The sequence below is a fragment of the Myiozetetes cayanensis genome, unplaced genomic scaffold, assembly GCF_022539395.1.
Source record: "Myiozetetes cayanensis isolate MyiCay16 unplaced genomic scaffold, myiCay2020 scf5-8, whole genome shotgun sequence".
NCBI lineage: Eukaryota > Metazoa > Chordata > Aves > Passeriformes > Tyrannidae > Myiozetetes > Myiozetetes cayanensis.
In genome coordinates this window covers 36,268,365-36,294,865 of record NW_026087742.1, presented here as the reverse complement: position 1 = coordinate 36,294,865, position 26,501 = coordinate 36,268,365, and positions in this window count along the sequence as shown.

Below are 26,501 nucleotides of genomic sequence, written 5' to 3'. Positions count from 1 at the left end.
ACTTCTGTAGACATTTTCCTGTAATGGTGAGAAATATATTTCAGAAAAATCCTCCAAGTTATCTAATCCGACTGTTACTGCTAGGTTTGCTCCAACATTAGGACTACTTAACCTGAGAGGATGAGTGGCATGAGCGAAGGAAAAGATAAGAGAAAGAAGGATTTTGGAAAACGTCGTGTTTGCAATATATATATATACATTAGAACAATGCTTTATGATTTCTTCTTATAGGAGGTTGTTTCCAAATCACGTAAACACAGTTTTAAAAATATTGTGTCTAGACAATGCAGCCTGCGTTCATTTTCTTCCACGATGCTGAGGAACAAGGTGAACTGGGGTGAAAGATGAGAAGTCAACATGCACTGCTTCCATGGTGTCCATGAGTCAGTGTAGTGAGGAGATGTCCCCAGAGCCAATGTGTGAGCAGCACTGTGTGGGGCTTGCACTGCCAGATGCCTGCTTGTGGAGAGGTGTCCCCCCCAGCCTGCAGTAACAAGTGTTCTTCTTGCTGGGAACAGGTGGCTCAAAGCCCTCTGGCTGTCCTAAGAACCCCGGGGTTCACATGAAGTCACAGCACTTCTTCTTTCCATCTCACCAAGGATTTCTGACCAGAGCTGCTGCGATCCATCCTGTTTCTGCCTCGGTTAGTCACTCTAATGTGCTTTACACGAAGCTACCTGTTGAAGCCTTCAGAGAGAGGTATTTGCAAGCATTTGCAAGACAGTGCTTTTTGCAGTCAACTGCTCATTTGAGGGAATTTCTTGGGAGTTCATACCACTGCTCTGAACTGCAGTGGCTGATGTTGGCTACTGAGAGGTCAGGGAGGTATTGATACTGTTGAGAGCTGAAAAAATAATGGTATGGCCTCAAGTGGTCATATTTCTTTTTAATGAACATTTTGTTGCATGCTGAATTGTAATGGTCTGGCTCAATGCTTAAAAGGTAATTGCTCATTCAAGTGCACAATTCTGGAAACGAAAAGCAGCAGTAGAAAAAGAAAGGATGGGGGAAGAAGTATATGAAGGAAGAAAATTAACAAATACTGTGTTTTCTTCTCTTTCTTTCTGAGCAACCTAGTCTAGTGGAAGTTTCCCTGCCCATGGCAGAGGGGTTGTAACTGGATGATCAAACTGAAACCAAAGAAACTCTGATTCTTTATCTTTAGTTACACTTTCAGCTTTCAAAACTTTCCAGATTTTGCAAATCCTGCTTAATTTTAATTTTAGAAGAGATTTTCTTTTTTTCCCCAGAATTGAGACACTTTAAAAATAACGTGGTAGTAAAATAAAGAAGAGGAGGAGAAAATACCTGTTTACATGTCATCTCTTCCATTGCAGACTCAGGGACAGCTTGCAGGACAAATTGAAAGTGAGCTCAATTGGGCAGCCCATGCTTCCAAAAGGACAGAGATCATGCAGTAGACGAGTGTGAGTAAATTTCTGTAATGACTAAATTTCTCTTCTAGAAAGTATCCTAGTTTATAAGTCTTTGTTGAAGTCAGCAAGTCAGCATTGTGAGGATGGTACGGGAGAACTTCTACCCAGGGTCCACAAGATTCCTAGAGATGTACCAGAAAGTGCCTGGGAAGTAGCTCAAAGTTGCTGAGGTACATTCAGACCATTGACCAAGGCATAATTCCACTTTGTCATGTGAGCCCTGCTAGTGTTCCTACACTGATCCAAAGTGGCTGTGAGATATTGGAAAGAAACTGGAGAACTGGGGACTCCCATCTGTTCCTCCAGTGAAAGGACAAAGCACATCCACATTAAGATGTATCCAGTTGAGAAGGGCATGGCTGAGCAGATGGTGCTGTCAGGAGGGCTTTCACTGCTTCATCCAAGGATATTTCATGAGTCATTCATTGACTGATGACAGAATTCAGAACACATGAAAGGGGAAGAGAAACTTTGAAGATTGCTTTGCAAATCTGTTGAGGAGAGTTTTAAAGCAGGACCAAAACTAATGAAGGACAGTGGACTACAAATGAGTATAAACAATGCTGATTTGCAGAAGGCCAAGAAGCTAGAAGAGATATTTTCTCATTATGGGGTTTAGGAGTGTCAAAGGGGATTATAGCGTAGGCTGCCAAACATTTTAGGTTTCTGTATATAAGATAAAAACCATGGGGGATACATCTGTAATCCTGAAATTATTCATGCAGATGATCAGAATGTGATTTAATTTACAGAGCAGATTGTGAGAGAAAATTCACATAATTGGCATAGTGATTAAAGGTGTTAATTTAAAGAGAAAGTGTGTTCATGGACAAAAGGAAGGAAGCGTTCCTTGCATATCAAAGACATAGGCTAGATCTGAGGTCTCAAATGTAGTTGGAAGTGAGTCATGCTGAAAATCCCTGGGTAGGGATGAAAGGGAACACAAGTGTGTCACTAAATGAAGAATGTGGGTGAGACTTTGTGAGAAACAAGCACAATCAACCAAAACATAAATCTTCTGATAGTGGGGAAATTATCTCTGGCTTGGAAAGGAATAAAGGAACATGGAAGTTATACCTGTTCCGCTAAACAAGAAGAGACAAGGACCAGTCCTTTGGTCTGAGGACAAGCATGCACACAGGTTTGCTTCCTTACTATTGAGGACAAACCTTTTTTAGAGCAGGTGGACAAAGTCTGCTCTTCGCAACACTTGGTCCTGAATCTACTCTTATCCACCATGGCCCAAGGCAAAATCCTGATTTTCTGTGGTATCTTCCTTTGCTATTCAATGCATCTGAAGGGCTGCAAGGGCTGTGTTACAGCTCACCAGACTGGTCCTTTAATGGCATGGAACAGAGAGCACATGCTGCCTACCCTCAGCATAACATTTCAAGGTGGAGGGCTGTGAAAATAGGTTACATAGTAATTTGTCAGGTGGGATTTTTTAATGTACAGTCCAAATTTATTATTTTTCTATAAGTTTGAACAAATAAATGAAGTAACTAAATAAAGAAACCAAGAAAACTAGAGGAAAGTTTGGATTTAGCTACTGAGCAAAATTGAGGTATGATCAAAATCCTAGAGGCTTGGGAACATTCCCTTACTTAATCATGTTGCACAGTACTTTTATGCACTGTGTGCATAAAGTACATACCCTAACCCTAACACATAAAAGTACATATAACATACACACATAAAAGTACATATAACATATACACACCTGATTCCAAAGTTAACTGTCAGTCACCTTCATTTCAAATAAATGGAAATTGGCTTAGCTCCTACTAATGCTCCTTGGATCAGACTAGCGCTCCCTCACCACAGGTAATACCCATTTCTGTAAGAGCATGGTTCCTACCAACCCATGTCCCTCAGGGTCATCCCTTGACCTTCTGTGTGGCTGTTGTGTGCTGGAGGAGTACTGGGACCACTGTGTGGGTCAGCATTCCCCCCTTATAGTCTTTAGGTTTTGTTCATCCTACAAAGCAGATTATGAACACCCTAAGACCATGCCGTTGTCTTCACTGTAGGGTCTGGAGTCTGCCTTCACTGTGGCATCTAAATATCAAACTAAATAGTTTGATATTCAGGAAATCCTGTACTACTTATGAGACACCATTCAAGTTCAAGGCTCTGCAGGAAAGATATACTAAGAACACAAGTAATCTTATATCTGTTCAACTCCACAAGATTTCTGTAGCCAGCATGAGCCTATCTGACTTTATTTTGGGAAATGTGTAGAACTAACTCAGACCATGACATAATTTTCCCCTCTTTACAAACTGTATTGTGGTTTAACCTCAGCTGGTAACTAAACTGCACGTAGCCTCTCACTCACTCTTGCTGCATTGGGATGGGGGAGAGAACTGGAAGGGTAAAAGTAAGAAAACTCATGAGTTGGGATAAAGACAGCATAATAGGTGGAGCAAAGGCTATGCACACAAGCAAAGTAAAATGAGGAATTCATTCACCACCTCCTATGGGCAGGCAGGTTTCAACCATCTTCAAGACAACAGGAGTCCATCATATGCAACATGGGCTTGGGAGACAGACACCATCACTCCAAATGTTCCCCCCTTCCTTCTTCTCCCCTCCAGCTTTATGATGCCATATGGTGTGGAGTATCTCTGTGGTCAGCTGGCCCCAGCTGTGTCCCCTCCCAAATCCTTACTTACAGTGCAACCCCACTGTAAGCTTTGATATACACGCTGGTAAGCAGAGAACTAGGCCATCAGCTGAAGCAGTACAGGAAGTTTATTCAGAGACACTGGAACAGACTGGGAAACTCACAGCTGGTTTGGAAAGAACACACACACCCGAACTGGGCTCTGGCCTTACATATCAAAGGCCTGACACATGCACAAACTGTCCTCTGGGCTGTTTTTTGCAGTTTTCTAGTTGCTAAACCCCTGGGACAAAAACCCCCCAAATGGCGTCTGGTTTCCCCAGGACAGGACAAAATGGCAGCCATGTGGTTTCCCCAGGCAAAGACAAACCCTTCTCTCCCCCCCATCCCAGTAGTTGGAAACTAGCGGGGCTGTTGCCATCAAGGTCCCTCAGTGCAGTCCAGGCAGCAGTGGCCCCGGCAGCAACTGCTACCTATGGCAAGGCTTGAGAAAAGCTCCTGTCTTTTCCTCCACGCTGGCGAAAAAGTGGCCCCTTCCTCTTGCAGTCCTTGGTTTTTTCTTCCTGTCAAGCACACACCTCACTTGATGACTATTCATTGTTAAAGCTCTTCCCTCCGTCTTTGTAACCATAACATAGGGTTTTCCTTTATGGGGCCATGTTGACACAAAAGTGAGCACAAAAAGATTGTGTGGTTCTGTGCAGATGAAGAATAACAGTGCTTAATCTTCTGTTCAACTTGTATGATTTCCATATAGTGACAATCTACCTCAAAAATATGAGGTCATTTCTTTGTGGAACTTGCAGTCTACAAAGTAAAAAAAATACATTATTTGGGGGGGGGAAAAATGATGCAAAAAAAGAACAGAAAGTCTCCAATTTGCACTTCCAAATCCCTAGAAAATTTTCTGGAAGTATATGTTTAGAAAAGACAGATTGGGACAAGCAACTAATGGTGGGTTCCTGACTTTAGCTTTTTGCATGCATGAAGTAATGTAATATATTGAATGGGAAATCAAGAGAATTTCTGAACATTCAGGTAAATCTTTACCCTGATGAATGTACTGAAAAGCAAACCTCCAACACTGGTTAAAAGATTATTCCAGAAGGTGATTTTTAAATTTTTTAGACAAGTGGCCAAGATACTCCTATATTGATATTGGCATATCTCAAGATTCTTCAGGTATGGTACTAGTTTTGCCTCCCTTACTCCACCAGCAGAACCCTTTTTTCATGCCCTAATTTGTCTCGTTCCTTCACTATTCTTTTTAGAGTTAGTGGCTTTTCTGTCCCAAATGATAGTCAATGGGTGTTAGGCTAAATGATTCTAGTGATGTATTCCAATCTGCCAAGCAAAAGAATGCAATAACTTGAGCTTTGGCCTAACTTTATAGTTCTCATGAGTTGAAATTAAATCCATTTAAGAAAGAGGATACAGGAAAGAAAATGGAAAATTACAGATTCACTGAATTATTAATCATCTCTGGTGTATAAAAATACCCCAGAAGGAATTATTTTTTATCACATTCTTTGTTAAATGAAGCATGTATTCTAATTACAATATTAAGCAAAGTCATAATGAAGAAAGGTCAAAGCAATCAAGAACTATCTTTATTCACTGTCTATACTTACTACCCATTCTTACACGAAGAGCTGTCTCTGCCAGCCCTCCTCCCTTACTACCCATGATAAGGAAATTAACCCATTGTTTTGAACGGAAGTAAGACCAAGTGAAATAGTACAGCTAATGAAGATATTGATTTAATGCTTGCCCACAGGGAGGACTGAGCAGAATGCAAATAATTTTTATTTTAGTTTCTTTCTTTGTAAAACTTCAAGTTCTTATTTACAGTGAGCAGACTGGCTTTACAACCTGCAGCTGGTGGAGTTGAGTTGGCAGAGTCCCATTCTCAGTCCCTCAAGGACTGGGGGATTTTTGTTCCATCATGGAATAAAAGAATGGGGCACAGATTCAAAATGCTGCCTCAGGAATCCCAGCACTGTGAACCCACTTGAGACCTATAGACTGAGTAAATGGTGGCAAGCACTGGAATTTACGGTAGTCGCCATCCTTGGAGATATTAAAAACCTGACTTGGTGTTCTGAGCAACCTCAGAGGTCCTTCACTACCTCTGTGATTCTGTGATACATTTGGTGCCAAGAAGAGAGCCAATATAGCTGAGATTTTTCTAGAGGCAGTGGAGAAGGGGAAGGTGTGCCCATTCTCACTCCTTGATTCACTTTTGTCTTGAATGGGGTCTTCATTTATGTCAAACCAATCTCAACGTCTGTCAGGTCAAGAAGACTCATGTATTCAGGGACACATCCTGCATAATTTGCCTTTTTTTATTTAAGTACAGTCCAACTAACTGTGGATTCAGCCAAATAATACCAGTTTTACCTGCAGCCAACAGAGCAGAGAGATTTGTGGCTCAAATTGTAATTCGTGTTCTATGAAGATGTCTGGAGCTGCCTTTCCTTCTGAACAGCAAGCAGAGTTCAGTCTCGGTCTCTTTGTTCAGTGTCTTTAGTATTTATAATCCAGCAGTAAATTTCTGCCTGATGGACACTTAGAGACTAGAAAGAATATAGTAGACTAATTAGCCATCACAGATACTGTAGTGTCCTTCTAATTTTATTGAAAATTTATCAGTCTTGATCTTGTTGAGGGAGATGTTATATGTAGATTGGATTTGCTTTTGTCAGGTCCACCTGAAGCTGTCTCTGCTCTAGGCTGAACAAGCCCAGCTCCTCCAGACACTCCTTGCAGGACAAGTGCTCCAGCCTTCATCACCTTCATGTCCCTTTGCTGAACTTCGTCCAGTTTATTGATGTGCTTCTTGACAAAACTAGATGCAGAATCTAGATGTGGTCTAATCCCTTTTGATTGCTCACTTGTGGTTTTGAGTGCTCCCTTGTGAATTTAATATCTATAGTAACTGTGCTCAAGCTCATAGATCAAATATAGCAAATTTGTGGCCAAGCCTAAAACCTTATTGTATGTAAACTCTGTCCTCCTAACAGGTGATGTCCTTGTGCCAGCAATTGGCCTCTCCACTTGTCAGGGTACTGGTGACAGATATTTCAGATTCTCTTTTTAGGTTTGAAAAGAAGGAATAGGAAGCTGTTCGCTTGAGGAAAGGAACCTGGTTTCTCACATCATAGTTGGTCCCTTTAACCATGATACAAAGTTGCCTGTTGTGCGGAGTGTTTGCTTCTTTATACAAACTGGAACAGCATAAACAGGAAAGAGTAAGATATTCTCACTAGCACAGCTTTGGTATACGTGCATTCTAAAGGTATTCTGTGGAGATATATATGCCTAAGCTGGCTGTGAAAGGGTTATCTCAGGCAGTTCAACATGGAGGTCAAAACACACTACTATTTGCACACTTTTGTTGTTCGCTGTGGGATTTTATTTGTTGTTGTGGTTTTGGTTTTGGGTTTTGTTTTTGTTTTTTGTTGTTGTAATTGTTTTAATCAGACTTTGTTTTGTTTAAGGTTTAATGTGAGCTTTAAAATCCCAGTACCTGCTAGTGCAAAGCTGTTTCTGTTATCCACATGGGAGCTCTGTGGCCTATACATTGACTGAAGTGTGGCTGTGTTTCTGCAGAAGATGACTAAACCCTACATATTTTTGATGATGCCAAGCTCTGGCATGTGATATCTGTTATTTCACTGGGTACAGTTTGTACAATTATATCAAACAACACAATTATTTCATATTACTCAATAACAAGGGACCTAACTGAATGACTGGGATTTGCTTTTCAAAGGTTAGCTTCCCCTTGACAAGAGAGGATGCAACCAGCTATCAAATGGTAGCTTACAGCTTTGGAAATCTATGTTCACCTTCTGGTTTTGCAACAACTTTGCACCACTTTGAACAAAACACTTGCTTTTTCCTGATCCCTGGTTCTGCTTTTTGAAAAGGGAATTATAATCCTGGTTTTTTTCCACCTGCTGTCAACCTTTAGACATGTGTTTTGCAGGTCAGGTGGTGCTGTGTGTTGATCACGTCTGAGCACAACAGGGTTCCCTTGCAGTCAACAGCCTCTGAGCAACATATGTTGTGAGTTAATTAAAAATAAAAGGCTGCACAGTTCGGTAAGCGTACAATACTTGTAGTGTGGCCTTGGATAATCTGAAAGCACCAGGGGTGCTTTCTCCTCTACAAAAGAATCAAGACTCCCATCTTCCTGTCTTTTATTCTCCCTGACTTCCATGAACTGCTTACTTCCCAATGCCTTGGTTTTTACAAGTGAATATAGTGTTTTCTAGTTCTGCCTTTTCAGCACAATATCATTACTGAGGAATCAGTGTACAAGGTAGAACAGAACAAGTCTTGCTTTGTAGTTAATAGGCAAAGAGCTATCCCAGATAAAACTGAGTTTATACAACTATAAAAGATCATTAGTATATGTACCTAAATGAATGAAGATTATTAAGTTTTCATAATAGCTTGATACATTATTTGACCACTTCCTAGAATCATAGGAGTCTTGGATTGAAAGAGATCTTAAAGACCATCTAGTTCTAACCCTCCTGCCATGGATAGGGACACCTTCCCCTAAACCAGGTTGCTCAGGGCCCCATCCAACCTAGCCTTAACCACTGCAGGGGTGGGGCAACCTGTTCTAGTGACTCACCACCCTCTGAGAAAAGAGTTTCTTCCTAACATCTAATCGAAAATCTCTCCTCTTTTAGTTTGAAACCATTCTCCCTTGTCCTATCGCTATCTGCCTATCACTTTCCCCAATTTTCATAGGTCTCTGTTAGGTACTTCAGGATAGTCAGCCTGCTATGCATTTACAATTAAGTTTTTAAAGTTCAAAGCTAGAATTTTCAAAAGGCTTCTCCACCTTACTTAAACTGCAGTAAGGAATTTTCCACTGACTTAATCCAAATCCACATTAGACTAAAACATCCGAGCCTTTCAAAAATCAAAATGATATGAAGGCTCTTTTACCAGTTCTCCTGCTGACAGAACAATGGCACCAAACTCAACAAATAGTTAGAAATGAGTAAGTGTTGTAAGGTTTGCATGGGAGGGCTTCTCACAACCAGTTCTCCAAAAGTCTTCAAATATATGTCACGGGGACAAAATCCCAATTTATTTTAAGACCATATATGTCATTATAAAAGGCATATGAGAATGCATGTGGGATAAGTTTCATTTTTGGAATTAAATCTTCCAAGGGATGTCAAGTGCAACCAGAAGGGCTTCTTCAAGTACATGAGTAGCAAAAGGAAAACTAGAGGAAATGTGGGCCTGCTGTTGGATGAGATATGTGCCCTGGTGGCAAAGGATGCAGAAGAGGTGGAGTTACTGAATGCCTTCTTTCCTTTAATTTTTACTTCTAAGGCTAACCCTTTGGAATTCCAGACTCTGAAGGAAAGAAAGTCTGAAGAAAAGAAGCCTTACCCTTTGTCGAGAAGGATTGGCTTAGAGATAATTTAGGTAAACCTGACACCCACAAATCCATGGTCCCAGAAGGGGTGCATCCAGGATCCTCTACAGCCTGCTCTAGGTGAACCTGCTTCAGCAGGGGGGTTGGACTAGATGAGCTCCAGAAGTCCATTCCAACCCCAGTCATTCTGTGATTCTATGAGAACAAGGGACTGGATTAAGTGTTTTCCTGACCTATGTTCCTTCAGTCCTTTGGGAGGTTATTAAGAATCATACCTCTTAAGAATCTGTGGTACACACTGAGCAGTTTAGTCTGACTATTTAAATTTTACTTTCATATTTAGACTCTTAAATTAATGCTTCAGTTATGAGGCAGAATGAACATAATTTGTTTCCTTTGTCCTTAGGTAATGAGGTTCCTAAATTGCATAATCTGAAGAATCTCCCCTTTTCTCAACACCTGAAAAGAGTCATTCAGACTGGGTAGGAAAATAATGGGTTTAGCAATGTAGGTGCTTATGAAGTACTTAAAGAGAGCAAGCTGTACTTAGGCCAACTCAACCTGCTCAGACCTGCTGGAAATGTAATTAAAATTATTATTTTCCAAATTTCACTCATGCCTCTCTTTTTCTGATAGTTAGGAATGAAGAGAACATTCTTTGGATGATCACAGCTATTTTTATAGTGACTAGTAACCGCATTTATTGTTGCAGTCTAGGAATGTGACCAGACATAAAAAGTAAGATCAAGGAACTTCTCTGAAATCAGAGGTGTAAGAGGTGTAAGCAAGTGCTGGAGAAATAATATAAAACCACTGAGCAATTTACAATGCCATGTACAGTGTGGTATAGTTTTTGTTGCATACTGAGGGATAACAGGCAAGAAACTTCATGTTCTAAAATTAAACTGACAGTTCATTAAACAATGAGATGTTTCTCAAGATGATGCGACTGGTTCTGATGTTTGCAGCTATAGAGAGGCACAGATACCTGTCTGTATCCTGCTCTTTTCATGACTCTTATTTCCAGTCAGACTGCTGCAGTCACTGTTCCCTTCTCTTTCAGCATTGGTTTTCTGAATGCTTTGTGGAAGGCATTTCCAGCCAATTGTCACGGTCTTTCAGATTAATTTCAAGTTAATGCATTTTTATGCTAACTTACTGAAATGAATAAAGCCACTATCCTGTCTTAAAAAGTCAAAAACCTGAAGAAAAAAACCTGTAAGCATAGTAAGTGACTATTAGCTCCTTTTCTCAGGAATTATTTTAACAGGGAACCCTGTATGACAAGACCCTCTTTTTGCTGTACCTTTTTATTAAAGCACCTCACTCTCTGGATTTGACCAGACCCCTTGAGCATCTTGACAACTGAAGAACAAAACCTGGCAAAGGCTAAGCAGTCACAAAAATAAGACAAGTTTCAAAGCTTATCAGGATGATACCAACAGAAAGATGTAAATGGTGGGCCAAAAATATAATTTAGTTTTGTGCTTTGTTTTGATGTAATGACTCACAGCCACTTATCACCTCTGTGTCGGAACAGGAAATGGAGAAGAGCCATCATTATTCCTGACAGGGCTGCATCTTCTCTGCTGTTCCTGTTTAGGAAGAGTATCAGCTCAGGTGTGACACCCTTGAGAGGCTTTTCAACCTGGCGTCTCAGCCAGAGCTGACCTTTAGATCAAGTATACATTTACTCTTAGAAGCTGTTTCAAGACCTGAGCTCTGTCTTTAGCTTGGTACCAAAGAGGCAAACGAGTTGTGACTCTTTTCAATTATACCATTAACAGTTAAGTCTGAAAGTACATTGCTTGATTACATCCTTTTCCCTATAAACCTCCTTTATATCCAGTGTGCTGTCTTAAAATGTTCCAGATGCTTTGTATACACTCTAGTCTGAAACAAATTATAACAATACCTCCCATGAAACAATGGAGAATGAAAAAGATAAATATTCAATTTTGCTTAAAGGTATCAGCCCACACTTTTCTCTGTGGTAGTAGCAGAAAGGGAGAAGTTGATTTGGTGTAATTTGCTTCAGTGATGGTGAACTTTTAGTTCCTTACTGGGAGCACCTCTAGATGGTCATGGGAAAATGAGACTTTATTCTGGAAGATAGTTTGAAAGTCTTGCTGATATTTAATATCTAGGAGCTAAACAAAGCAGGACAGAAGTACACAAGCACAGCTCCACCAAACAAGGATTTTGTTGCATCAGATGCATCATGGAGTAAATTTGTCATTAGGACCAGTAACTGCAGCATTAGAGAATATTTTAGTAGCTTTCAGTGGTGTATTGAAATTGGTTGTATTTTATTACAATACCAGAAGTTTTTTGACTGAAAACCAAGAAAAAAGGGGCGGGAGGGCATCATTAAAGATCACCTGGTTCAACCGCTATGCCACAGGCTGTACCCTAAGCTGAGTTTTTCTTGCATTAAGAACTTTTATTGTTCCTTTTCCTCAAATCCTTTAAATGAAATGGAAACTGAACTCATACCTTTACCTAAGTCTGAGCCATTTGGAAACTGTGAAGCTATTTCAACAGAATATAATAATATTTTATGTTCACCTGCTTTTGTACTTCCTATCATCAGGCAGAGGTGCCTGATCAGAGCACAAGTTGCCACAAGACCCAAGTGCTCCAGTTTGACTGGAAGGCACGTGGAAGGATGTTCGTTCTTCTTGCCCTGATTCCAAACTCCAGTTCTCCTATTTCAAGTTCTTACTCCTGGAGGAGACTAAAGGCAGATTATTCTGTGTGATTTCATACCACAGTTACCAATATGTGTTCAGAGCTTTGTAGAGCTTCAGTTGCACTGTTCTTCACAGAGCTACTCTGAATGTTCATTTGCCAGCATATGCTGTCTAATCCAGTTAATTAGGCATGATCTACCTTCTCTTAGGTAGTAGAACTTTTATAGTCTTAATTGTATTAAATTAATTATGCTAAGGAGCAATTACATAGACAGTTATGCCACTGGATGTGAAGAGCAATGACCAGCCTTTGGGCACAGGGCAGGGACAAAAAAATTTTCATCAGTCAGCCACAACCAGAAGCTCTTCCAGTGGAGGTTTAGGTTGGATATTAGGAAGAAATTTTTCACAGAGAGGGTAATCAGACATTGGAATGGGCTGCCCAGGGAGGTGGTGGATTCTCCGTCCCTGGAGGTTTTTAAGATGAGACTGGATGTGGCACTGAGTGCCATGATCTAGTAATCACAGTGGGGTTGGATCAAGGGTTGGACTTGATGATCTCAGAGGTCTTTTCCAACCCAACTGATTCTATGATTCTCTAATTCTATGTGACACTAATCTTATGGTATTTTGGATACAGGTAATAAATCTAGACCTTCATGGAAAAGGGCCTACTGTTGAATGCACAGCAAGGTTTCAAATTATCTTGCAGCTATAAATTACTGATAAGTCAGGATTAAGTGGTTGTTGGGAATTAATGTAGCCTAATAGGTAGTTGAAAAGGAGAGCATGAGTGATATAAACGTCATGCCCAACTTTATTAAGATAGTTTCCTTCTTGATAAGAGTAGAGGTATTTCCCTTGGTTATTTTGGGAACCATTCTTCTTCTTTAAAGAGATGACATTTTATTGAATAATATGTAAGTCCTCCACAGATCAGCTCTGCCCACCACTGACAATTGAGCTGAATTTACTAAGCTTTTAGTCTGTGTTGTGCTTCTCAATCTTGGGTATTGTTTATCTTTTGGATGTGAGTTTTCAACCTGAGGCCTCTGCATCCCTAGAGACTCCAGACTTCTAAATGGTCCAAAAAAGCAAGTCAGTTCTCAGTTAGCTGAATTGGGTCCATAATGTTGTAGGAAAAAATTTTAGAAGTTGGAGATTCTATACTAAGAAAAAGACAGAAAACCTACTGACATGTTTATATTGCATTCAGACATTATAATAACTACTGTAAATTGATTAATTAATCACATGAAGTCACATTAAATGTAGTTTCTATCCTGCTAGGTGTTTGTGTTAAGGATGTTTGCCTGAAATGAAGCTGACAAAGCATTCATTATCTGATGTGCTTTCTGTGAGGAAACTGTGCTTTGGGAATATGGGCAAAGTTGAAAACACCATGTCAAACAGATCCTTAGTTTTGAGGGAGGTAGAGACCACACTCAAAACTAACTGTCACTTGGCCTGTGGAATTACCCTTTCCTTTCCAAATGTCCACAAACCACTACAATACAGCAGTGTTAGTTTGTGGTGTCACTCTTTGGTGTCAGGTTTTCATTATTGATGTTGCAAAGATGCATTAATATTGCTGATGAATGAAAGTCAGTCTTTAATTATTAACCTTGTGAAGCTTTAAAATACTAAGTATTTCCATTGATTTTTGTGTATCAATGGTCTACCTGATTTAGCTTGATTCCTTGCTAGATTCCCCACAGAAAATCCTCCTCGTTGTAGGGGTGAGCAGCCTCTGAGTCAGCCAGGGAGAGGCAACAGGAAGAGCTACCCACATATCTGCACTCAGTATGATTCATATCTGTGTGGGGGTGTCTCTAATGCTGTGTGAAAGGTTCTTGCCTCCATCATGAGGACATAAGACAGGGGTTTAACTTACCAACCATGGATAAGCCATGTTTGTTTCCAAACGAATAGTGAACAGACTGCAGATACTGTAAATATTCAGTGTAGTTACTTAATTAACCCAAATAGAGAGGACTTTTCTGAATTAGAGGGTAAACAGTAATTCCTCAAAGCCCTTTTGCCCCAGCAGACTGTGGGGTGAGCTGAACTGGTGTACAGGTGCCTTTGGGTTATAAGACCTTAGACACACAGATTGCATGCAGACATCTGCATAAAACCCCCTAAACTAAGATGGCTGAAAACTGATAGTGAGGCACTGGAAGAGGCTTCCAGAGAAGTTGTGGATGCCCCATCCCTGGAAGTGTTCAAGGCCAGGTTGGATGGGGCCCTTGAGCAACCTGAGCATGCCTACCTGTAGTAGAGGTGTTGGAATTGCAACAAGATAATGTTTAAGGTGCCTTCCGACACACAACATATTATGAAATACCCTGACTTTAAGATTCAAGATGAATGTATGTGTCCGTGGGTTCATGACTAGCTTGGAAGCAGGAGAGGGACAAAACCAGACTCGCCAGTGATAAGATGGTTTGCCAAAACTTGAAGAAAGGAGCACTGGTTGGATCCCTCAATCTGCTTCACTGGCTATTGGCTACAATGTACCACACCTGAAATGCTTCTACACTAGTGCAGGTACTCATGCTGGCTGATGTCATCTCAAAACTACTCTCAATTATTTTTGAGCAGTCTTGGGAATCTGGAGAGGTCCCAGGTGACTGAAAGCTGGCAAATGTCCCAATTTTCAAGAAGGGCACGTAGGACGACCCCATAAACTACAGGGCTGTCAGTCTCACTTCAGTGCCTGGTAAAGTTATGGAGAAGATTATTCTGGGAGGTATTGAAAAACACTTGAAAGGCAATACGGTCATTGGCCACAGCCAGCAGGGCTTCATGAGAGGAAACTTCTGCTTATCAAACCTGGTTTGCTTTTATGACAAGGTAACACACCTAGCTGACCAAGGGAAGACAGTTGATGTAATCTTTTTGGATTTCAGTTAAGCTTTTGATACTGTGTCTCATGGGATCCTCCTGGACAAAATGTCCAGCACACAGCTGGATAAACACATCATGTGGTGGGTGAGCGTTTGGCTCACCGGTCGAGCACAGAGGGTGATAGTGAATGAGGTGACATCAGACTGGTGACCTGGCACTAGTGGGGTTCTGCAAGTCCTCATCTGTGCTCCTCAACATTTTCCCAAATGACTTGGATGCAGGACTGGAAGGATACTGAGCATGTTTGCAGACAACACAAAACGTGGAGGAGCTGTTGACTCCCTCGAAGGCAGGGAGGCCCTGCAGAGACCTCGACAAATTAGAGGACTGGGAAATCACCACCCATATGAAGTTCAACGAGGGAAAGTGCTGGATTTTGCACCTGAGATGAGGCAACCATGGATGTACATACAGACTGGGGAATGAGATGCTGGAAAGCAGTGCCACAGAAAGGGACCTGAGTGTCCTGGTTAATGGCAAGTTGAATATGAGTCAGCAGTGCCCTGGCAGCCAGGAAGGCTATCTGTGTCTTGGGGGGCATCAAGCAGAGCATCACGAGCCGGTTGAGGGAGGGGATTGTCCTGCTCTGCTCTGCACTGGTGTGGCCTCACCTTGAATACTGTGTGCAGTTTTGGGCACCACAATATAGGAAAGATATGAAGCTCTTAGGGTTCAAAGGAGGACAACAAAGAGGGTTGAAGGACCTGGAGGGGAAGCCGTATGAGAAGCATCTGAGAACACTCCATTTGTTCATCCTGGAGAAGAGGAGACTGAGGAGAGTCCTCATTGCAGTCTACAACTTCCTTGTGAGATGAAGAGGAGGAGCAGACACTGATCTCTTCTCTGTGGTGACCAGTGACAGGACCAGAGGGAATGACCTGAAGTTGTGTCAGGGGAGGTTTGGGTTGGATATTAGAAAATGGTTCTTCACCCAGAGGGTAGTTGGGCACTGGAACAGGCTCCCCAGGGAAGTGGTCAAAGCACCAAGCCTGTCAGAGTTCAAGAAGCATTTGGATGATATTCTCAAGCACATGGTGTGACTCCTGGTGATAAGTCCTGTGGAGGGCTGAGAGTTGGGTAATTCATGTGGGTCCTTTCCAACTCGGCATATTCTGTGATTGTCTGATTCTGTGATGTCATGGTTCAGGAATGTCCAATTTAGTGCTCCTATTAAAATCACACAGCTGCTTGTTCCCCCCTTGCCCTCCTGTTGGAGTCACAAAAGACAAAAGTCATAGGTTGAGATAAGTACAATTTAATGGAACCAGCAAAGAGATAAGAAAACACAAATTATAGCAACAACACTAGTAACAAAAGATATAGGACAAAGAAGTAATTTCCACAGAAAAGTCCATGACAATAAGCAGATACCAATTGGTTCTTCCCACTACATTTTCTCGACCAGAAGGAACCCTTTCTCCCCAGAAGAGAGACTCCCTTTGCCCCACCACAGCAATGACCTGAGGTGGTATAGAATAACCCCTAGGTCCTAGCCATGCCCCCTCCTGGCTACTGCAAAAATTAACCTAGTTCTGGCCAGAATGAGGACAGTTCAAAAACTGAAAATTAAGATGAAAGAAAAAAATAAGTATGATCCCACTACTGTTTGTATGTTATGAATTTATATGAACATGATACTAGATTTATCTATTCCCCTGGAGTTTTTACTTATCTGTGGAGGAAAACTGAACTGATATTCCATATGCAGTACACTGAGAGGCTGTTCATCTTGAGGACTTGAGTCTAAAAACTCATCATGCAGCTTACAAATGTAGCCCTGTAACAACTAAGATGTGCTACCAGGAAATCTGAAGGATCCTGCATTCCCATTTCTGTGTGATTGGTGGCTTAATATGCCTGATATACAGCTTAAAAGACTAGCAAAAAGACATTGATGTGACAACCTTATGCATAGGAATCAGGGAAATCTAAACTCACATTGTGCTCTTGGATGTTCCAGAATCAAGATTTTGGATGAAGAACGTTTAGTATGTATAACCATGGTGCCCTTGTAGCTGATCTCTGAATATAGGGAGAAATGCAGAGTACAGCTAGATATCCTATACATTTCTTGCTGTCCCTTCCTACTTCTGGAAAAGAGAGGATAAATTTTGTGGATGCACTATTTGAAGAAAATGGCAAATAATGGACTGGCAGGATTGGCAGCTGATAATTTTTTTTTTTATTTCTTTGATCTCCTGAAGATTTTTGCTTGATTCCACTCTGATGAACAGGCTTCCTTCCCATTTTACCATAACATGAAATCCCAGGATAGTTTTACTTGCCTTTTGTTTACTTAGAACATAAACCCGTGGCAGAATGGATGCCATATAGTGGCCATATATGATAAAAAATGAAATCTGTAGTGTGGAGACTTCCTTCTACATGAAAAGGCAGCATCCCTGTTATCGGTGGCAGTTTCACTCTAACTGGGACTGTACATGTATGTCTTACAGAAATGCATCAGTTATATAGATAGATTGCTGCTACAGCATGGGATGGGACTTCTGTCTTGTTCTGTAGCTGCATGGGGGATTTAAATGGTCTTTTCCTACTGCCTTTAAATGCTATGCGGCCTGAGAATGGCCTCTATTTCAGTGCAGCTAATCAGTTACCAACTCAGGTATGTTTTCTTCTGCTGAAACCCTTGCCTTGCTCTTTCCTCTCTGTAATTATGGAGACCTCTTTCTGTGTAATCTAGAAGAAATGTCATTCCAACATGAAAACCTTCATTGTGGAGCCTCGAAATCATGCAGAAATTTAGAAGTTTTAAGTTTGGAAAATAGCACATTTACATTTAAATGAAGTGTTAAAATAATAGACTGCTGCTGAAGTTCAAAGCTGAGGATGTGAATTTTTTACAAAGGGCACTTTGCATCTTCAAAGAATGAATCATGGGCTTTTGAAAGCCTTAAGTTAAATCTTGCAGCCTGTGCCAATCCAGTAAACATAAATCAAAAGAACTATGAGTAGAATTACAGGGGCTCCATAACAAGCTATGCAATAATTGTCTGGAATGAGAGCGTCGAAAAAAAAGGTCTCTTAGGCTTAATTTACTCATTCTTTCAAAATAAGCTTATTTAACACTTGGTTGACCAGGGAAGCCTGAGTCAAATCTGAGGCATTTGTCTCTGCATGAAGGGAGAGCCGTTATCCTTCCAGCAGCTAATGTCTCTGAAGAACCATAGGAAATGCTTCAGCTGTTGTTGCTGTCAGATCTCATATACCAGAAAAAAAATATGAATGTTACGAACAATATTTTATCATGTTTTCCTAGAGATCACTTAAGTGCCACCTTCGTCTTTTCCTGGTGCTTCACACTGTAGATGAAGAAGTGTATCAGCATGTCAAAAGGCAAAAGAAACCAGGCATTAGGTATGAGGTGATAAAAACCTGCCTGCCAAGTGTTTTCTAAGAGATTCTCAAAAATAAGTTTTCTTCATTTTTAAATACTTTGTGTGGCAATTTATCAGATTGACACTGTGAGGACACTGCTTAAATGCAACAGACAAGTGACCTGTCAGCCACTTGGAAACTAGGAATGTTTTGACTACTTGTGGCCTCATGAGAAAAGATTATGCTTATTGCTTACCCTCCAAAAGCACACACACCTCTTATAATACAGAAATCTTAAAGGAATAATGAATTTCTAAATACAAAAAAGCCCTATAAAATTTAAGGGCCATACTGTTAACACATATGCTCTTTTTTAAAATATAAATAGACAGTGGGGACTGGGGAAAGAATAAAATAAACTTCTCTTTTTTATCTTCATGACTCCAAATGTTCTTTGGTGTCTTTGTGTTTCCAACAGGGAAAAGAAGATTCTTTCCATGTGCTTTTGATGAGCACATGAGGGAGAGTATATCAGGATGAAAAGGTCATGGAATGAATGCCTTGTTGTAACAAAGCCCCAGCTGTCTGAGGTGACACAGAGGAGGGGGAACAGAACAAATTCATCAGTAGCACATCAAATAGTTTCAAAAAACACCATTTTTCATTCATAGCATTGCATTTAGTCCCTACGTTGTTTTTGTATGGGAAAAGTTAAGATGATGGCATAAGTTATTCAGCAAGCCATGTGTATATTTTGGAAAAACAGGTGCAGAACAAGGTGGAGCATGAAACTCCAGGATCTGTAAACTTTTTTCCCAAATAAATGATACTTGAGGCCACCTAGTTCCTTGTATGTAAAGCATTTGAAAGATTGTCCCTATATATGGGGCATTATCATTTTGTTGTAGGGGTTTTTTGGTGGTTTTGTTTTTTTTTAAATTGTTCTCCAGGCAAACTCCTTATACAGAAGGTGCTTTAATACAGAGGACTTGAATTCCCTGTCAATTCACAATCTACACCAGAAAGGGCTGTTAGGGCCATTGTGTTCACTTTTTCTCTGTCCAGCCCGAGAGTATCCAGATCAGTCACTGCAGGAGCTTTTTGAGAGTTCATATCTACAAATTGAACAAAATATTCTAAAATACTAAATATCTGCTTGAAATTTAGCAGCAAAACAGGCTTTCATGGTGTTGCAGTGACACTCAGTGTAAGATTAGTGCTACTTTAGGGCAAGGGAAAAAAATCTTTTGATTCACTGTGTTTAATGATATGTTGCTTGAAATTCTCAAGCCCTGCTGCACTATTGTGTAAAATGCATAGACTAACGCTGATTAACCCTTGCAGGAATCTGGTCCTATGAACACAAAATTTGCATAATTTCCAGTGACGTAGCAATTGAAGTATGACAAAAAGGCCACAGTTGATTAAAGACTTAGGGCTAAAGAATTAGGGCTTTCTATATGAAAAGCATTGGGATCACTAGTTTTTGGCTTTATGGATTATCATTTATAAACTAAGGCATATGGGATTGGTGAATACATTACAATATGGAAAATCTAAGTTTATATATTGAAAATTATATATATTACATATACTTCATATAAATATTTCTCATTCATTGCCTTTTAAACAAAGTGAATGATAAAGGAAATAGAAAATAGGTTTGCAGTAGTTACTCTGGTTAAGTGCAGTTTTTGACAAGGATGCTTTAACGTTAAGCAGCACATAACTGCTTGAATCAGACTGCTGAAGTGGACTTTCGGTGAAGTTCTGCTTAAAACTAGTGAAAAGTGCAGAATATGATAACATTTCCCATGTCAAAAATATTCTTTAGAAGTCCCTAGATTGATATTGAAATATAAGGAAAAAATCCCAAAGCCTGTTCTTTCTTTTTGATTGATTGATTCCTTCACAAAATATTTCCTTCTCAACTTACCCTAGGATTTCATCAAAATGTCATTGTCAAGGAATGTTAGATGACTTACCAATAAAGTCTCTCTCCCACTGGGATATGCATTTAGTTTAAATCACCAAGATTAACCTTCACCAGCTAAACTTAAGTCACACAAAATAGCACCTGCTTCTCCCAGCCACAACAGCAGGCAGCTGCAAATGGGATGGAAAGGGAAAGCCTGCTTCAGGCTCTGGAGCACAGAGATGAGAGTTAAATCTGTGCAGTAATCTCTTGGACACTGCACATAAAATTCTGGAGTGACCAAGTTGAAGACCAACAAGGATGGTACCTGTGAATAGCTTGGTATTAAAGGAAGGGTAAAAACAATGGGTGCCCACTTTTCAGTGGGGCAGGGAACATAGTGAGAAGCAACAAGGAAAAAACTGAAGCAGTCAGTGCATTTTTTGTCTCAGTTTTCACTTGGAAGGCTTGTCCTCAGGGGTCCCTGGTCTCCTGGTCCCCTGGTGGGAGCAAACCAGTACCCACAGCCGAGAAAGAGAGGATTAGGGATTTCTTAAGCCTCTTGTGCTTACACGAGTCCACAGGACCAGATGGGATACATCTAAGGGTATTGTGGAAGCTTGATAATGAAATTGTGATGCCACACTGCATCATTTTAGAATGACAACTGGAGAGGCTCCTCAAAACTCGAAAAAAGCACACCACATCACTTTTAAGAAGGGCAAGAAGAGGAATTCAGGAGACTTCAAGCTGGTCCGTCTCACCTCAGTCTCTAGAAAGGTGATGGGGCAAATCCACTCAGAATTAATTTCTGAACTCACAAATAGACCAGAAGGTGATTAAGAGCAGCCAGCACAGGTATATCATAGATCGTAGAATGGTTAGGGTTGGAAGAGGACCTTGAAGATCATCCAGTTCCAACTCCCCTGCTGTTGGCAGGGACACCTTCAACTAGAGCAGGTGGCTCAAAGCCCCATCTAACCTGGCCTTGAACACTACCAGGGATGGGGAATCCACAGCTTCCCCGGGCAACCTGTTCCAGTGCCTCGCCACCCCCACAATAAAGAATTTTTTCCTAATATCTAATCTAAACCTACTCTCTTTCAATTTGAACTTATTCACCCTCGTCCTGTCACTACATGCCCTTGTAAATGCTCTTGACCCACCTTTTCTGTAAGTTCCCTTCAGGTACTAGAATGCTGCAATTAGGTCACCCCGAAGCCTTCTCTTTTCCCATGTTTACCTCCTTTTCCAGATTTACCAAAGGGAAATTGTACCTGACCTTCCTCCCTGTTCTCAATGATAATGTGATGAGTACTGTGGCTGAAGGAGAGCAAGTGGATGTTGTATACCTTGGTTTTAATGAGGTCTTTGAACCAGTGTCCCATAGTCTCCTTGTCACTGAATTTGGAACGTAAGGGCTGTATAAGAAAGCAGAATGGTAGGTGGGGAATTCACTCAGCTGGTGGACCTGAAGAGCTGTGATTAGTGATGCAAAGTCCAGCTAATGGTCAGGGGGGCCCTCAAGGGTCAATAATGGGATCAATCCTACTTAAAGTCTTCAATAGCAACCCAGATGATGGGACAGAGTGCATCCTTAGCAAGTTTTTGGACAACACCAAGTTGAAGAAAGCATCCTGAAGGGCAGGGCTGCTACTCAGAGGGACCTGGACAAGCTGAAGAAATGGCTAAGGAACACCGTGAAATTCAGTAGGAGCATGATATTGTATGTAGGATGGAATAATGTAAAACTACAGGCTGGGGCTCAGCCATCTTGGATCCTTTGCAGACAAGGAGGTGACCACGAGCCAGCAGCATGTGCTTGCAACAGAGGGCTACATTAGGAAAAGGGTCACCAGAAGGGCAAGGGAAGTGTTGTTCAGAGATTTTAAGATCACATCTAGAATACTGTATCCTGTTTGGGACTCTCAAGATAGGTATTGATATACTGAAATGAGTTCAGCAGAGGCCACCATGCTGGTAAAGGATATGGAGCACAGGCCACATGAGGAAAGACTGAGAAAGTGGGAATTATTCATACTGGAGAAGGGAGGGTGAAGGGCAAGCTATACTGCAGTCCACAACTAGCTGATCAGAGGATGATAGAGCTAGTCTTCTTGAGGGCAAACAGTGATAGGATGGGAGGCAATCGGAGCAAGTTGGAATATAGAAGATTCCAAATAGATATTAGAGGAAAAGAATACACCACACGAATGATCAAATACTGATGCAGGATGTCCAAGGAGGTTGTGTAGTCTCTGGCCTTGGAGGTGTTACTGGGCATGGATGTCAACAACTTGATCTGTTCAGATCTATTTTGAGCAGGGGATTGGACAGTTTGACTTCTGGAGGGCCCTCCCAACCTAAGACATGATGCTGGAATTCTGACAGTATTATTGAGATTGTGAGGGAAAATTACATCTACTCATACACTCTGCCACACAGATGTGAACATTTCAAACCAGAGGCAGTCTTTATTTTAAAGTTTCTTTAAATGATTTTGAGATATTTTTTTTCCTTTTTGGTATGAACTACTCAAAACTAGAAAAAGTACTGAAATTGAAAGCAAGAGGCTGTGAGAGAGTCAGTTCTTGCCGAAAAAAACTTTCTTGACAGTTGCAGAGACTGCTTAAGGCTCCTCAGTCATGTAAGCAAATCGTTCTCCTTAAGACTGGGGAAACAAGACTGGACCAAGCTGCTTCTGATGTGAAAAAGAGGAAAAAAAGCAGCATGAGAAAGAGGTACTAATGCAGTGAAGAGTCAGAAAAATAGAGTCCTGGAAGTGTGCTGTCAGCAGAGGATTAGGAGAGGACAGTGATAGTCTCTACTAGAGAAACCACATTTCTATTAGCAATAGTTGTGATCTTATCCTCCCATAAACCATCCCAGACAGCACCAGGATTTCCAGAGTGCTTCCTTGTCCAGGCCTATTTCCACACTTGTTCTGTGTTCACAGTAATCAGGCAAGCTCTGTTTTGTAGGCTAAATAAGAAGCATTTAAATTCATCATTGTGCAATCGTCCACATTTTGCCCTCATGCTATCCTCTGTGTGTCATCAGTGTCTTATGGGGACTTCTGAAAATCAGGAATTGTGAAGTGTGCATTTCTAGATGTGTGCATCTTTTGCCGTGGAACAGGACTATATAATTTAATTTTTGCAAAACCTTTTGGAGTTTTGTGCCCAGGATGAAAAGGTTACATTTACTCTAAATACATGCAAACAAATTATTTGCCACAAGTGATATAAAAGTATGGTCTGCTTTCACAGGCTATTTTTTTCTTTTTCTTTTTTTTTTTTCCTTCTTAGGACAAAACCTCACTGTTCATTAGTTTGTAAACAAGACACAGCTGGCATCAACAAACCTTACTTATGATTGCCTACTCTATCAGTTGGCATGGGTTTAGTTGATTTTATCACATGACCGTAGGTAAAGGGAACGTCAGTAGTTTTACAGAAGAGTAAAATTAGTTGGTATGTATTTCAGACATAAAATATGATTTTTTAAATGCTGTTATTGTGGCCAGCACTTCTTTATTCTCCCAAAGAAGAATTCTCCCTCTATACAGCAATTTCAAGGTTTTGTTCTGAAACCACTGAACTATTTGGAATTACGCCTGCCCGATGCCATGAGATTAACTTGTTTTGTGAGTGATCCCAATGATAGATACTCCATAGAACCTTCCCAACTATCCACAAGGACTAAAACATCCAGAGCTGAACAAGAGTCTCTACAGTTAGTGAATGTGACAGTCCCACCTCTGTGACTGGGTCCACTGGGTCTCAAAGTGCATCATGGTCTTGGTTGGTTCAACCTCCAGTTCCACTTGTAAAATAAGGAGTATCCATTTTTTGACAATAGACTTAATGTTCTTAACCCAGAGTAATGTTATACCACAAAAATATTTAAAAATATAGACTGAAAAAAATCATCTTATTAGTCAGCTGGAGGTGTTACTAATAAGACAGTGAACAGGAATCAATTGTGTGTTCTGCAGCTGACATTCATAGTGGTCTCATTACACACTCATAACTTGAGGTAAAATATTGATTTATTATCATAGACCAGGTGTGCAAGATCCAGTTAAAATAACAACATATTCAGATGACTGAAAATAAATTGTTTTCCACATTTTCCATTAAATCTGTAAACATCTTTAAGTGCAACAAATTGTTCAGATGATCAAAACTGTATTATATACATATTAAGAAATATATACAGTCTTCCATATATATTTATTCATTGGCACATTCCCAGACTTGTGCAGTTCATTGAAATACAATTGGAAAATAAAAGCAATAATTTTTATCTAAATATGTTCTTAAAGGAAGAAGTGGAGAGACAGAAATACATTTCTGCCCCGCAGAATGAACATGGCAAAATTATTCTATTCAGTCAATAATTCAGTAAGAAAAGCTGATCTCATGAAAGTCAACAGTAACAGGGCTGTTCTTCCTTGAGAGTGAAATTTTTGCTTGCACAGAGTGACAGGATAAGACTAATGCATTGTTTCAGTTTCATTTAGACTTTACCACACCTCCACTTCCTTCTTTACTGAAACAGAATTTACAAGCAGTCTTCACCCATCTATGCAAGGGTAAGCTTTTTTCTAACCACAATTCTATTGTAAGAACAATGCTAGGAGACATTTATTTGTTTAATGAACAGAAAATACAGCACTTTTTAATCAAGATAACATTAATTTTCTGGAAACAGACTTTGTCCCTGAGGTCCTACTTTTTCCTTCACTAGTTACCTTATGCAGAACACAGCATCTACCTGACTTTTTTTCTGCTTTTTCTTAAAGTGTTTATGCCTGATATGCTGGTGCAAATACTTTTATTCAAGAAAAATAATAATTTTTTCAAAGATGCATAAATCTGTTCAGAACTGATACATTCTTCCTGACAATATCGCCTGTCTTGATGGTGCATTTATAACTTTTTTCTTCACACATGCATTGAGGGAAAATGGATTTTGAGTTTAAAGTAAAAAAGGGAGAAATTTAATTTAAGGCTTCTGATGTAGGTAAAAGTATATGTTACTACATGAAGAGTTTTCACCATGCAAGAGCTGCATTTAGCCATCTTATTTAATATAATTTTTGTGTATTTAATTGACTTCCATGAAAATTTAAATTATATGGATTTGATTGATTTCCAGGTCAACTCAAATGCAACATTTTGTGGCAATACATGGTATAAAACTTATTTTAGCCACCATGAGTTCTTGTCCCTACATCAGGACTCAACAAGTAGCAGTATCTGGCAAATTAATAGCTCCACTGGCTTTGCAGACACCATGCAGTGCAAGGTCCCATTCAGGAAATGCTGTGGTGGTAGAATCCACTCCTAATAATTCAACACTGTTCAAAAAATTTTCTGTCATTTGTGAGGAAGGATCAAATTTTGGAACACTTCTTTCTTTCAACAATGCATTACTGTGTTCCAGTACTGTATTCAGGTCTGGGGGTTCCCAACAAAAGAAAGAAAATGGACCTGTTGCAGCAAGTCCAGAGGCGGCCACAAAAGTTATCAGGGGGCTGGAATACCTTTGCCATGAGGACAGGCTGAGAGAGCTGGGATTGTTCAGCCTGGAGAAAAGAAGGCTCCAGGGAAACCTTAGAGCTCCTTCCAGTACCTTGAGGGAGCTTATAAGACAGATGCAGATAGACTTCACAGGGACATGTAATGACAGGACAAGGGGTAATGGCTTAGATTAGATATTAGGAAGAAATTCTTAACTGTGAGAGTGGTGAAGCACTGGAGCAGGTTGCCCAAAGAAGTTACGGATGCCCCATACCTGGAAGTTTTCAAAGTCAGGTTGGATGGGGCTCTGAGCAACCTGGTCTAGTGGAAGGTGTCCATGACAGAAGGGTTAGAATTAGATGATTTTAGGGTCCCTTTCCAACCCAAACCATTCTATGATTCTTGATTCTATTCAATTATGTGTGTAAGCTTCATTTAGAATAGTTGAGGAGATACCAATACAAGGATTCTTAAAGTGATCTTTAATTTTTAAATAGCAGACATAATTTGTAAAATGACTTCATAAAAATTTCAAGCCTTCTCCTCATAAGTATGGAGAATGATAGCAGCTCACTTTTACAGCCAAACAAGTGGTTCCCACATTTGTATTTATTTTATGGAGCTAAATCAATAATTTTTGGACTCTA